Source organism: Protopterus annectens, chromosome 1.part0 (genome assembly GCF_019279795.1).
Source record: "Protopterus annectens isolate FY-2018-M chromosome 1.part0, PAN1.0, whole genome shotgun sequence".
Lineage (NCBI taxonomy): Eukaryota > Metazoa > Chordata > Ceratodontiformes > Protopteridae > Protopterus > Protopterus annectens.
In genome coordinates, this window is record NC_056725.1 from 1210178188 (window position 1) to 1210193855 (window position 15668).

A 15668-nucleotide genomic window follows, 5' to 3' on the forward strand; every position below is an offset into this window, starting at 1 on the left:
AAAGGTCGTCCTTCCCGAAGGGCTCAGGATTGGAGCCACCACATGAGGGAGTTCCTGCAAACCCTGCTTAGGGGAATCGGCAAGTCTAGTGGATGGTGTAGAATGGATCACTGGACTTGCAAAGTCCACTTTAGAGCCCTCATGTCCAGACTAGCGTAAGGGATCAAACTGATCGCTGCCACCATGGACCCCAAAGCTCTCAGGACTAACTCTGCTGGGGGAGCAGGAGACTGAAGAAGAGCTAGTACATGCAGAGTCATGCTGTGAAGTCTGTCTGGCATTAGGAAAGCCTTGACCTGAAGGGAATCTATTCTGGCCCTTATAAAGTCTACAACCTGAACAGGTTGGAGAAACGACTTCATGACATTTATAGTGATCCCCAACTGGGATGATAAATGGAGGAAGAAGTCCCTGGCTAGACAGAGTAGATGCCTGGTGGGGGCAGTCGTCTAGGTACGGGAAGACCTGTATGCCCTGGAGCCTCAGGTGGGCTGCTACAACTGCCATGACCTTGGTGAACATCCTGGGGGCTGTGGTGAGACCGATGGGTAGGACCCTGAACTGGTAATGACTGGCCCCTAGCCGAAAGTGGAGAAACCTCCTGGACCATCTGTCCATGAGAATATGGTAGTACGCATCCTTGAGGTCTATGGAGCACATCCAAGCCTCCTCCTCCTGCAAGAGGGGCAAGATGGATTGAAGCGTGACCATCCAGAATTTCTCCTTGGCAATGAACAGGTTCATTGTGGACAGGCCGAGGATTGGCCTTAAGTCCCCCATCTTTTTTGGCACCAGAAAGAACCTGGAGTAAATGCCTAATCCGGACTGGTCTGTGGGGCACCTGCTGGATGGCTCTTTTTTCTAACAGCTTTTTTATTTCCAAAGCTGCGGCCTCCCTTTGAGTGAGTGGAGGATCCTGGGAACTACTGTCCCATCAGTCTGACAAGCCTGATCTGTAAGGGCATGGAACGCATTATCATGGAACTTATAAACAAAGACATTGGCAACCTTCAAACACTGGACCCCACCCAGTTTGGGTTTGTGAAGGGCCGATCTTGTCTCCTGAATCTGACTGACTTCTTTGAATCAGTCTCCAGAGCTGTGGACGAGGGTAAGGTGGTCCACACAGCCTATCTGGACTCGCCAAGGCCTTTGACACCATCCCCTACTCTGGAATCATAGATAAACTTACTAAGCTGGGCATAAATCTCTACGTCACTCAATGGGTTGCCAACTGGCTTACTGACAGAATCCAGACTGTAAAAGTAGCCGACTCCAAATCCAGCTCCAGACAAGTGACAAGTGGAGTACCTCAGGGTTCAGTCCTGGGACCACTCTTGTTTGGCATCTACTTCTTTGAAGTACAGGCCAACACTAAGGGACTCTGGCTAACAAAGTTTGCAGATGACTACAAACTGGGAGCCATTATTGAATCCCCAAATGATGTGGATATTCTACAAAAAGGCCTTACAGAAACAGATGCCTGGTGCCAGAGCCATGACTCAAGCTTAATGCCAAGAAATGTACAGTTATCCCCTTTCGAAAAAAACATGTACCCATGAATTACCACATAGGTGGCAGAATGCTAAACATTGAAAGTGTGATGAGAGACTTAGGGACACAGGTGGACAGTGGTCTCACTTTCAATAACCACATCGCCACAACAGTCAGGAAATCCTTCTATGTGGCACACCTCATCACTAAGGGCTTTTCATCCATCAAAAAGGAGGTCATTGTCCCACTGTACTCATCCCTCATTAAACCCATTATAGAGTATAATGCCCCGTTTGGTATGTACCTCACAAGACATCTGCAACAGCTGGAAAGGCCACAGAAATACCTCACTAAAAGAATCACAGGCCTAAAGCAGATGCCATATGCTGACTGTCTAAAAAATCTCCAGCTATACTCTGTGGCATATCGTCTACTCAGAGGCGATCTCTGTTTAACATACAAGGCCATGTCAAGCCCAGAGCTGTTGGACATGCTACACTTAAAGAAATCCCAATCCCTCAGAGACAAATGCTCCAGGGATCTAAATCTTGTCATCACAATGAACAAAACATGCTGGAGGGATAGGTTCCTGACCCAGAGACTCCCCAGACTCTGAAATAGACTGCCCATACATGTCAAGCAGAACGCCTCTTTGGCCCTCTTCAAAAGGAACCTTGATGATTGGATGGGAGATAGGAAATTCAGCCTGGGGATCACGTCAGTCGCCCTGCTAGACAGGGGTCCAGGGAAGTAAATACTGTCTGAAGAAATAGCCAGGGAATTGTTATGGCTAGGCTTGTATAGGCCTTAGGGCCGATATCCTAGTACCAACCTATGAACAAAGGCAGGGCTTTGAGTCAGTCCATGTAGGACATGTTGCCTAGGCCTTGTATCCTTTTAGTAAAGTGTTTCTGTGAGTGATCCAATTGTTGCATGTGTCTAGACAGACATGCCAAAGGGGGCATTATATTCAGTGATTGGCCTAATGAGGGCTGAGTAAAGAAGGATAATGATATCCCCATATCTAGGCACTGTCCCTTTATTTACAAGTTGTGCAATAATGAAGGACTTTTTTTTACAACAATACTCACATATTAAGTTTCCAAATCCCAAACAACTGGGTCAACTCTTAGGGATGTATTGTCAATGTAGCAGTTCCCTGGGGTAGATGTCTTCCCAAAGGCTATAATAATGCATTTTTGGCATTCAGTTTTAGACCATGAGTTTGACATCATTTGTTTATTTTATTGTTAATATATTACTTCTGACATAGGCAATCATACATTTATATAAATGTAAACATGACATATTTTCAGTTGCAAACATTATACATCACATATAATTTTCTATACAGTTATTGTCAATCAAACATTACACAACTCATTTAATTCCTGCATTCCCTTAAACACTATTTTAACTGCATATACTGTTCCCACAATTCCCATTTTTCTATGTAATTTGCTCCTACCCTTTTCTAAAGAGCCAATTTCAAGTTCTTTTATCTAAATTACTATATTCACTACTTCTAGTATGGTTGGTTTAGACATTGATTTCCATTTTCTAGTGATTGCTTTTTTGGCAGCTCCTAGAATTAAGCTCAACAAGGCATTATTATGTCTACGCAATTCTGATTCTGTACCACAGCTCAAAAAATAATTTCCTTAGTTACGCCAATTTGCTCACCCAATATTTCTGACAGAGTAGTCTGCAGATAATTTTTAAAGTCTGCCAACTCATTACACTCCCAAAACAATATGTTCCAAATGATATATTTTTTTCCTCTATCACGCCTCCAAGATTTGCAATCTACCTAAGGAAAAATACTTTGGCGTCTGCATGGCATATACAAATACCTGTGTAAACACGTCCAAGAAAAATCCTGATTCTTCTAGACTTTGTTGCATATTTGGGAGACATACATATATTCCCCATTGTTTCTTTGTGAATTGCTTATTCAGTCTCTTATCCCAATCCTTGTAATTTCCTCTGATTGATTCCAATAGTTATGCAATATTTTATATGCCTTACTAATTATTCCATTTTAACAGCAGTTGTTGTCCTGCATTCTACTAAAAACTCTACCAGTGCTGGTATTTTACTTAGGACCCCCCTAATCCATTATCTTTGCCTATACTCTGCTATCAATCCTTGATAGGGAAAGTAATCTCTAGCCTGCAATCCAAATGTATTCTTACCTGTTTCCATTCTATTACCTTTCTGCCTATAATTATTTGCTCCCAATGCCTTGGCTCCTTTGCCATTTTTTTCCAGTAAAATCCAGCCCCCTCTTGGTCATTCTCTTGTACCCCTAATTATTGTCATCCCTATCAGCAGAATCTCCTTTTTCAACCCATGTGTTGGCTTAGTTCTTAGAATACTTTCTGCTACTTTATGACTATAATATTCTGTATGGTTATTGTTATTTTCCTTAAGGATCTGCTTCCAAAATCCCAGTCTCTGTTTATTTCTTGACCCCTCCCCCAGTTTCATCATCATCCCTTTCCATTTTAAATTATAGCTTTCTGTGTACTATGTATAGTAGCCTTAACCGTGTAGCTCTGAAATACGCCTTCAATTCAGGTAATTCCAAACCACTTTGTTTTACTGGAAGTTTAAACTTATCCCACTTGACTTTTGCCCTCCTCCCCTCCAGAAAAAATAATCCATCAATTCTTTATTAATTACTATTCACAACTTCTCTTTTTGATAAAAATATGACTGACCTGTGTAAAAACTAAAGGGACTAAAAACATTTTCTTTGCTTGTTATCTTGCTATCATATCCATAAGACAGAGCTTCGAGTTTCTCCATTTTTATATTATCTTTTGTTTAGTCCTCTCCTGTATATCCTTAGCTGCCAATAATAGAATCCTTTGTAACCCATACTCCTAAGTACTTCATTTTATCTTGTCCCCATAAATAAGGGTACTGCTGAACCTATTAATGTGTGGGTACATGGTTTACAGCTATTGCCTTTGTTTTATCTTCATTCATTTTGTATTCTGAACCTTTCTCAGAATCTTCACAACACTGAAATATCCTTTTCTGGTTTTATCAGGTGTGAAATAATATCATCTGAAAATGAAGCCAACCTTTCTTGATTACCATAACAATTATATCCTTGAATTTCTGAGTCCATTATTTTATTTGGCAACGGTTCTAAATATTACAGAAATGACAAGGGGGAAAGAGGACACCCCTGCCTGGGTCTTCTGTTCAAACAAAACGTATCGGAGAGGAACTCTCTCATTTTAATTTTTGCCTGTGATTCCTCATATATCATCTTAATTAACCTAATTGTGTCAAGAAATCAACAACAGAGTATCTTCTTACATTCTGCTTCCCTCTGAATCATCATTGTTCTGTTAAATGTTGTCAAATGTTTGCTTCCCCTACACAAAACCACATTGATCCATATCTATCAGTTTGGCATCACTCTTGCCATTCTTTTAGCCATAATAGACATAAACACTTGAATTAAAATTGTCTGTATGAAACTGGATCTAATGAGTCTTTACCATCTGTAGGTACTACAGCCACCACAGCTTTCTTCCAGGATGCTGGTGCTTCTCCTCTTTTAAAATACTGTTAAACAAAACCTTCCAGATCTTTATCACTTTTTTCCCTCCTAGCTTCCAAACTTCCACATGAATACTATCTGTTCCTGGAGACTGTCATGTAGATTGGTCATTCATCAACATTTTTTCTCTAATCTCTTCTTATCCTAACAGTTAATAATTGAACCTCATCTACCTCTAATCTTGGCATATTTAAATCTTCCATAAATATTTCCATTTGTACTTTTTCTTGATTTTCACATTTCTCTGATTTATAAAGATTTTCATATAATTTACAAAATATTTATTTTGGTTATTTTCCTTGTTATAGGCTCCCTATGCTCGGCAACAGACCTTTCTACTTTCTGTTGCCTGAGCCTTTGTGCTAAAAGCTTTTGTGCTCTGGAGTTATTAGCAAAAACAATTGCTTAAAAGCAATCATTCTAAACTGCATATTATCAAAGTGGTCCCTTATTTTCTCTTTAGTACTCTGCAGTTGCTCTTATTCCTATTTTGAGAGATTCCCCTATTCTGTAATACTTTAATATTTGTCAGTTCCTCTAAATAATTCTTGTTACTTATTAACCATATTTATTTTTCTTTTATTTCTACCCTATTTTTAAACTCTTTCATTTTTATCCCATTCCCTAGCTATATTTTCTGAAGCAATTTCAATCTTTCCAAATAACTACTGAATAATTTCCACCACGCATTCCTTAAATTACTCTCTAACAGATAGCTGTAGAAGCACCAGTGTTTCATTTTTATTTCATTACCTTCCATTTTTATTTTAGGTAGTACTGGGTCTTGATCTGAAATAGTTATTGGATACATATCAAAACTTTCAATGAAATGCACATGTTCCTGTGAAATATAATTTGTCTAGCCTAACCGAATTTTTGTACCTTTGGGAATAATATGTAAATTCTCTCAAAGCTCCTACTACTGAATTCACAACTTTCATACCAAATATTCTCATAAATTTCTTCAAAAATCTACCCTCTTTTGTTATATTTTCTCTTCTAGGTCCCCAGATACATCCTCAGTTTTGCAAATCAAATTCTAGTCACCACCTATCAGTTATAAGTACTATCCCCTGCTGAAAGCTAATTATTTCTCCCAGAATTGTCTGAAGCTCTATTGTAGCAGTTTTAAGTGGAATATAAATATATGTCAGCATAATCCTCCTCCCTTGCCAGTAGCCCCTTAGTACCACAAACCTACCATTATTTTTCCTCTTCTATCACTATTCAAGCTTCTCTAACAATTAATATAAGTACTGCCATTTCCCCTGTTTCAAATATTCTGCTGAATATCCATCCTGAAATCCTTTCTTTCTCAAATGCTCATGCTCTTTTCTTTCCATGTGCCTTCTGTAGCATAGTCATGTGCACCTGCATTTCTTAATATAGTTCACTACTCTTTCTTTTTTGTATGTACCTATCAGACCATTCACATTCAAAGATAATATGGAAAGTGCTGCAATTATGACAATAAGTTATTATTCCTACTATTTATTTATAACAGCTTTCTTTAATGTCTAGTTTCAGCTTTTGTGTTACATGCATACACTAATATTTGGAAGGCTGACCTTTTATACAGTTGTTTCTTGTCATATCTGTTTGAACCTGTGTCACATTTTACATGATCTTTTGTTTAAAAGAAAACTCTCAGACAAAATAAACACACCCCAGAACACTCCATTACCTATTAACTTAATACAAACACTCAAACTATGTACATCTTCAGATAATGACGTTTAACCCACCTAATTGGAACAACTGTCCCAGATTGACAGCTACACTCATAGACTTTAACTGACCTATAATGAAGGTTATCCATGTTAAGATGCATGTTACAGCCCATGTTTCTACTTACACTAAGCATTATTTGTTTTTGTTTTATCTTTATTCCTTTCCCAGATGTAGAAAACAACTTTAATGCTTTCAGAAAACATTATCTTTTAGCCATCGAAAGATAAAAGTATTCTATTTTTACTGCTCTCTTATTAGCTTGTCTCCTTAGAAACATGGAAACCAAAAACACAGTTGCCTTCAGCTACAAGCTTCTCATGTTACACTGTGAACATTTACTTGCTACAGGAAAACTTTTCATTGTATTCAGTGTTCTTTTACTTGCTTGCTTCCACTTAAAACTTGTTATATTGAGCTAAGGGCCTTAATCCGGTCATCACCCTATGCAAAAGTAAAAAAAAAAAAAAAGCATATCAATTTTACTTGTATCATGTTCTGCATACTTTTACAACCCATCCCTCACCTCAACAACTTAAGACTTCAGTCTATTATCTTAAACATACTTTTGTCCAGGCTTTCTTTTCATTTTACACTGCAATGCCTACAATTCTCACAACTAAAGAAGAAAGAAAGAAAGCAGAAAAAATGGCACATGTTTACTTTAGTATCCCTATAACAAATATAACTGAAAATATATGAAGTATATGCCATGTTTTATAAAAATACTGTTAAGAACAACAATTGTTTTAGTTACAATTGCCTGTTTCCTTCCTCTTCCCCTTTCTTTAATGTCCTTCCAGACCTTAATGACATGAAATATGGTATATGCTTTGAAGTATCATACACGAGTAACAAAGTAAAAAAAAAAGTTCAGTATTTCCAGGTTTTCTTGTTTCACCATACCTGACAAATATGATTGATGGTTTGTAATCCCACATTTATTCATTAATTTCTGAGTTGCTGGTTTTCTACCTGTTCATCTCTATCTCCCAACTCCAGTTTCTGGTTGACCTCCAAAGTGCTACTGGTTCTTCTAGCCAACTTATGTGCTTTTCTCTCTTTGTCAAGCATTTTTGTTTGAGACATTGGAAAAGATTTCACTAGCATAGTTGCTCTATGAGCTTTATTATCAGGAGACCAAGAGCAGAGTCCTCTTCTGTTTGATGGCACACTTTTTGTTGGATACACTTTTACATTTTCTCCTTAGCATGTTCTGCATCAAAAAATGACTTTGACCCTCCAGGAAAAAACATTTTGAAGATAGCTGGATACAGCAGCTTGAATCTCACACCTGCCTCTCAACATTCCCTGATTGCTGGAATAAATTTACTCTTCTTCTGCCTCACGTGCAGTGAGTAATCCTTTTCCACAAACACTCTACTGTCTCCAGTGTTTAGTACTTTGTCTTTCTCCCACAGTTTTGCCAAAATCAACTCTTTTTGCTGGTAGGATTGCAGCTTTAATATTAGAGATATTGGCTGCTTTCTCAGGGCAAGGTTTGAAGCATACACATGATGTGCCCTAATAATTAACAACCCCTGATGTGGAATACCAGTCCAGTTGCTTATCTGTGCTTTCATAAAATGAATACAGTCTGTTCCTTCCAGTTTCTCTGGTGCTTCAGAAAATCTCAGGTATTCCCTATGTCCCTTTCTTCTAATTCTACCATTTTTTGAAACATCTGTCCTTGAGCAGTCTCATACTCAGCCAGGCTTTTTTTTTATTTTGTCATCTGATTTTTGAAGTTTTATCAGCTCATCTGAATTACCTGTTTAAAGTGTCTTCCATTTTGTCCAGTCTTTTGTTATTTGAGTTGATGTACTCCTTCAGTGTTTGATTTATTTTAATCATCTCTGAGCACATTTGACTTGTTTCCTCTAGATTACTGAATATCATGTCTTGCACCACAGCTGGTGCATGAACTACTTTCTGCTGAACAGTTGGAGAATTCTTCCCAGACAGTGTTTTCTCCTCATCTTTTGTGGTCAATTTTCTTTCAGGTTCTCTAAAGTTCTTTTTTACTGGCATCCAAGCAATGCATTTACTAGCCAGTAACTGAAATTTATGTAAAAAGACACATTCACTGGCTTTTTCTGAGTTTTTGTTTTCATACTTGGAGAGCTGAAATTAAGCTATTAGACAGTATGCAGCCATCTTGGAAGTCTGGCAGTAATTATTTATTTGAGACAAACCTTCACGAAAGATGACCAAGTCATTTGGGGATTCAATGACTGCTCCTAGCTTGCAGTCATCTGCAAACTTAGTCAACCAGAGCCCTTTGGTACTGACTTTTACTTCAGGAAAGTAAATGTCTGGAGGATTCCACTGGTGACTGGTCTCTTTGTAGAGTTACTTTCCTTATTTTAATTATCTACATCCTATATGTGAGCCAAATGGCAACTCAGAGGGTGACACTGGGATATATTCCCAGTTTATTTTACTTTTTAGTATGCCACCATAGGGAATTGTCTTCATCCATTGCTTTGGTGACCTTTTAAAAAAAAATCACCAAGTTGAGTAAGCATGACCTGCCCTTGATGAATCCAAACTGAGACGGATCTAGTGTTTGGAGATTCCCTATGTCCTAATTAATTTCATGATAAGTCTTTCCATGATTTTGCATATGAGGCTGGTCAAACTTATGGGTCTGTAATTGCCTTGGTCTGTGGAATGCCCTCCCTTATTCTGGGGAATGATTTTAGCTGTTCTCCATTCAGATGGTACAAAACCTGTATGGAGGCTAAGATGGAGCAATGTTATTAGAGATATGGCTAAATCATACTTCATAATATTTAAGATCCATCCAGGGATATTATCAGGACCCATGTCTGCAGTATTTTTAACTTTTGATATCACTTTTAGGACTTGGTCTTGTATGATAGCTGGAAATGAGCCATTGTTAGGTATAGCTTGAGAGAACAGACAAAAGAAAGGGTGTTCTTTTGTATTTTCCTTCCTTTTCTCCTAATTATTTTAAAAGTATACTTGCCTTTCATGTTGTTTTAAATTATAGTTACTATTTAATAAAATCATTTAATGTGTATTACATTTGTAGTAGCAAACATGTAGCCTTTAAGAATAAAAAAAAATACTAACAAATAACATTTACCCATTTCAGATCACTTCTACTGAAAGACAACTCAGACTGCTGTTGTTATAATCCACCAATGCCCAACAAATCAATTACAGCCACTTTACTGACTGTTTAAAGCTTGCATGTCTGAGTGTGACAAAATGGTCACAGTAAAGTATTCCAGTTTGCTCTATACAGATGCACACTAGTCCTGCTAAGATAGAATAATAACTTCTTAATATGATCAACTCAGCAGGTTTATTCCTTTTCCCTCAGAGCTGGATCCATTCACAGCAGTTATAGTCACACTGCTGATTGACTGGATCACATGTTTGACTGATAAAATTAAGATAATAATGGCCAAAATAACATGTCACATTTGTTTTGCAAAAACACACTGTAGCCACAGTAATGTATTCCAGCTTTCTTGGACGTACATATTAAAAACTGTTTAAAATGAGCAGATGACAACAGCATAAGATACTTTCATCCACAGAGAGAGACTACACTGTCAACAATCAATATGTTGACTGTGTACATTTCTTATTGTTATAAAAAAGTATGCATATCATTGGTATATTTAGATGGTTCCAGCCCAGAAGTTAGTAGTTTATTGGCCATTTTGGGCTAATTTCTATCTCTTTCATTTCCCTACTATAAAAACCACATTTGCAAGGTTTTGCGCACCGGGCAGTTCCGGTTAGCTACAGTTAAATTATTCCCGACTCCACTAAGTCTCCTCTTCAGTTTTTCCTTTGAAACTAGTCTAACTCTCAACCTAAGCACTCAAAAAGCATCTTACAGCCCAGCACTTGCTCAGACCTAATAGCAAGCACTAATATACCCTGACACTGATTGCCCAGCAGGGCAAGGCTCTTTATTCACCACTCACCAACCAAGCGACTTAGCAGCTCACCCTACTATTCAGGCATGACCAAAGGGCAACTTCAGGTGCACTCTCCAGTCCAGCTGGTGAATCTGGGTATCCTGAGGCAATGTTACAACTGCCTCATATACACAGACAACCCTCTCCTCCTACCACAAAACACGAACATATGCGAGAGATGCAATTATACAGCCAAACTGGAAGCTAAGCTGTCTCCACCCAAGACTGGAACAGACAGTCAAGAGAGAAGGTTAACACTTGCACCACAACTCCAGCTGCACACAGACCTACTAAAACAGCACTGGCAAAAAAATACATATAAAGACACAAAATCATACTCGGAGGCTCTAAATAAAAACCTGCAAAAGTATCAGAGACCTCCAAAGCAGACACCCAAACAACCTGCACTTCCCGTCACAAACCAGACAACACATAAAACACAAAATCAGTGTGCCGCACAATCACAGCCCTTAAGGCGAAATAACATACCTAACACACTAGTAATAGGTGACTCTACAGTCAGGCACACTGACGTCCCACTCACTAGGCTGGACAAGCAGAAGGTTACTGTTAGCTGCCTGTCAGGAGCCAGAATCTGCCACATAACACAAGCACTCAGGTCACTCCAGAACAAGTACAAATATGACTGTCATTGTTCATGTTGGTGTGAATGACCTGAGATGTACCTCCCTGGACTACATGAAAAGAGACATAAAAGAGCTCTCTGATCATGTAGCCAAGGCTGGTATGACTCTGACCCTGAGTAGCATCCTGCCCTCACCAAGAATGATACCTTAGTATAAAAAAAAAAATGATCAATTTCAAGAATTGGCTAAGCTTCTGGTGTCATTCAAAGGGAATCCAGTGTCTGTCAACCTGAGACGACATGCTCGACAACCCTCATTGCTTTGCAAGAGACGGCTTGCACCTTTCACCTCTAGGCTTTTGAATACTGGCCAAGGCTCTTGCTGCCCCCATAGTGCCTTTTTAGGCAAGGCTCAAAAGTCAAACCCACCTCCATAAACAGCACAATTAACAAAAAACTGAGGGTTATGCTACTCAACTCCAGGAGTTTAAATCTCAAAATGCACGCGCTCGAAGCACTCCTCAGTATGGAGAACATCAACATCTGTGCAGTAACTGAAACCTGGTTCAAGGCTCCAGAGGGCACCCCAGCACTACCAGGCTACAACTCATACCACACATTTCGGCCACTGAACATGGACTGAAACGCAAAAGGAAGGGGTGTATCCATATTCATCAAGGATACCTACACCTCCAGGTTAGTGGAGCAGCATGATACCTCTGAGATCATCCATGTGCAACTAACATCGGGCAAATCTGCAATGCAAATTGTGGCCTGCTACAGATCACCCTCCATGACTCAGGACCACCACTCCACCTTTCTGGAGACACTGGAAAACATGAAGGTCCTACCGAACACCCTGATATTGGGCGATTTCAATTACCCTACCATTTACTGGGAAAACTACTCGAGTACACATTCCCAGGCCCAGTGCTTCCTGGAATTCATCAACCAAATGCCCTGGATCAGCTGGTAAACTCCTCTACCAGAGGTGAAAACATATTGGACCTGGTCATCACCAACATGGGTGACAGGTGTTCCACACCAGAGGTCAACCCATCACTGGTTAGATCAGATCATAAACTAATCACTCTGGATGTCCACACCCCACCACCACCCCCAACTAAGGAAACCACAGTAAAATTCTTTTCTAAAGCAAACTTCACTTTACTTAAGACAGAGGTGGTAAGTTTCACAGCCCCTACGCTAAAGTATAATGCTGCCCAAGATGCAGAAACCTTTACAAATGCACTCTATGAGCACCTACAAGGATGCATGGATCATGCCATCCCTAGAAAAACCACGACTCACTCCACTAAGAGAAGGAAACCAGTTTGGTGGTCCCTTGCTATAAACAGGCTATACAATAGAAGGAGGAAAGTAGTTCAGAAAAAAAGCAAATCCCAAGAAGGAAAGACATCCCTGATCAGTATCAGTAAGAAACTAAGGTCCCTCATGAAATCATCCAAGGCTAACTTGGAAAGAAAAATAGCCAAGGATTCAAAAGATAACCACAAAGCCTTCTTTAGCTATGTTAAAAATCTAAGTGGCAACTCACAGATATGCACTGAACTAGTGCAAAATAGCACAAAATATACTGAACCTACTGATTCATAGGTTCATAGGTAGGTACTAGGCTATCTGCTTGAGGGCTTTTATAAGCCTAGCTAGAGTGTGTCAGCTTTTACCGCCCCATTGATTAATTAACTGAGCCACTGTCAAGAAGAGCCAATGAAGTGATCCCAGGGGTGTATTTTCTGTTACCCATCCACTCATCAAGGTTTCTCTTGAAGAGTGTTAGTGAGGGGCTCTGCCTAATGTAGTTAGGAATTTTGTTCCAAAGCATGGGGAGTCTCTGTGACAGGAATCTATCCCTCCAGCATGTTCTATTTATTGTTGTGGCGAGGTTTAGCTCACTAGAGCGAGTGGCTCGCAGTGACTTGGATTTCTTTAGGTGGAGCATGTCCATCAATTCTGAGTTGGACATGGCTTTGTAAGTCAGGCAGAGATCACCTCTGAGTAAGCGATATGTGACTGAGTACAGCTGGAGTTTTTCCAGTTGGGCTGCATAGGACACATGTTTGAGGCCAGTAATCCTCTTGGTGAGGTACTTTTGTGGTCTTTCGAGCTGTTGGAAGTGTCTTGTGAGGTACATCCCCAATGGGGCATTGTACTCTATGATGGGTCTGATGAGTGACAAGAGGGGCACTATAACGTCTTTATTTCTAGATGTGAACCCTTTAGTAATTAGATGGGCTACATAGAAGGATTTCCTAACTACTTTGGCAATATGATTGTCAAAGGAGAGATTGCTATCTACCTGGGTCCCCAGATCTCTTATTACCTCTTCTGTATTAAGGGGGCTGCCACTTATGTGGTCATTCATGGGTGTTTTTTTTTCCCAAACGGGATGACTATGCATGTTTTGGCATTAAGCTTGAGACCATGACTTTGATACCAGGTGTCCGTCTCAGTAAGGCCCTTTTGGAGAATGCCCGTGTCAGCCGGGGAGTCAATTATGGCTCCCAGTTTGCAGTCATCGGTGAACTTGGTTAGCCATAGTCCTCCTGTGTTTGCCTGTACTTCTGAGAAGTATATGCTGAACAGTAGGGGTCCCAGGACCGAGCCTTGTGGGACACCACTTGTGACTGGTTTAGAGTTGGACCTGGAGCCCGCTATTCTTACCGTGTGAGATGGTGTCCCAGGCTGCGTCTTGCACGAACTACAGAATGAACTAACCCCCCCCCACCTAAACATGCTGTTCAACCTCAGCCTCTCCACAGGCTATGTGCCCATAGAATGGTGCACAGCAATGGTTACTCCTCTCCACAAAGGAGGAGCCACAACTGACCCTGGTAACTATCGCCCCATAAGCCTGACTAGCCTGGTCTGCAAGGCTGTGGAGTGCATCATCATGGAACTCATTAACAAAGACATTGGGAACCTCCAAACACTTGACCCAACCCAGTTCGGCTTTGTTATGGGCAGATCATGCCTACTAAACCTGGTTGACTTCTTTGAGACAGTCACCAAGGCCATAGACGAGGGAAAGGTGGTTCACACAGCCTACCTTGACCTCGCCAAGGCTTTCGACACCATTTCCCACTCAGGTATTACAGAAAAACTCACTAGCCTGAACATAAACCCCTACGTCACAAGATGGGTTGCCAACTGGCTTACAGACAGAACTTACACGGTAAGAACAGCGGGCTCCAGGTCCGACTCTAAACCAGTCACAAGTGGTGTCCCACAAGGCTCGGTCCTGGGACCCCTACTGTTCGGCATATACTTCTCAGAAGTATAGGCAAACACAGGAGGACTATGGCTAACCAAGTTCGCCGATGACTGCAAACTGGGAGACATAATCGACTCTCCAGCTGACACGGACATCCTCCAAAAGGGCCTTACTGAGGTGGACACCTGGTGTCAAAGTCATGGCCTCAAGCTAAATGCCAAAAAATGCATAGTCATCCCATTTGGGAAAAACAACACACCCACGAATTATCACATAGGTGGCAGCCCCCTTAATACAGAAGAGGTAATAAGAGATCTGGGGACCCAGGTAGATAGTAATCTCTCCTTTGACAATCATATTGCCAAAGTAATTAGAAAATCCTTCTATGTGGCCCATCTAATTACTAAAGGGTTTGCATCTAGAAATAAAGAGGTTATAGTGCCCCTCTACTCATCACTCATTAGACCCATCATAGAGTACAATGCCCCATTTGGGATGTACCTCACAAGACACTTCCAACAGCTGGAAAGACCACAAAAGTACCTCACCAAGAGGATTACTGGCCTCAAACATGTGTCCTACACAGCCCGACTGAAAAAACTCCGGCTATACTCAGTGGCATATCGCTTACTCAGAGGTGATCTCTGCCTGACTTACATAGCCATGTCCAACTCAGAATTGATGGACATGCTCCACCTAAAGAAATCCAAGTCACTATGAGCCACACGCTCTAGTGAGCTAAACCTTGCCACAACAATAAATAGAACATGCTGGAGAGAGAGATTCCTGTCACAGAGACTCCCCATGCTTTGGAACAAAATTCCAAATTATATCAGGCAGAGCCCCTCACTAACACTCTTCAAGAGAAACCTTGATGAGTGGACGGGTAACAGAAAATACACCCCTGGGATCACTTCACTGGCTCTGCTTGACAGAGGATCTAGTTAATTAATCAATGGGGCAGCGAAAGCCGACACACTCAGGCTAGGCTTATAAATGCCCTCAGGCAGATAGCCTAATACCTACCTATGAACTATAAAAAAAAAACTACAGAGCACTGACATCACAACCATACTGAACAGT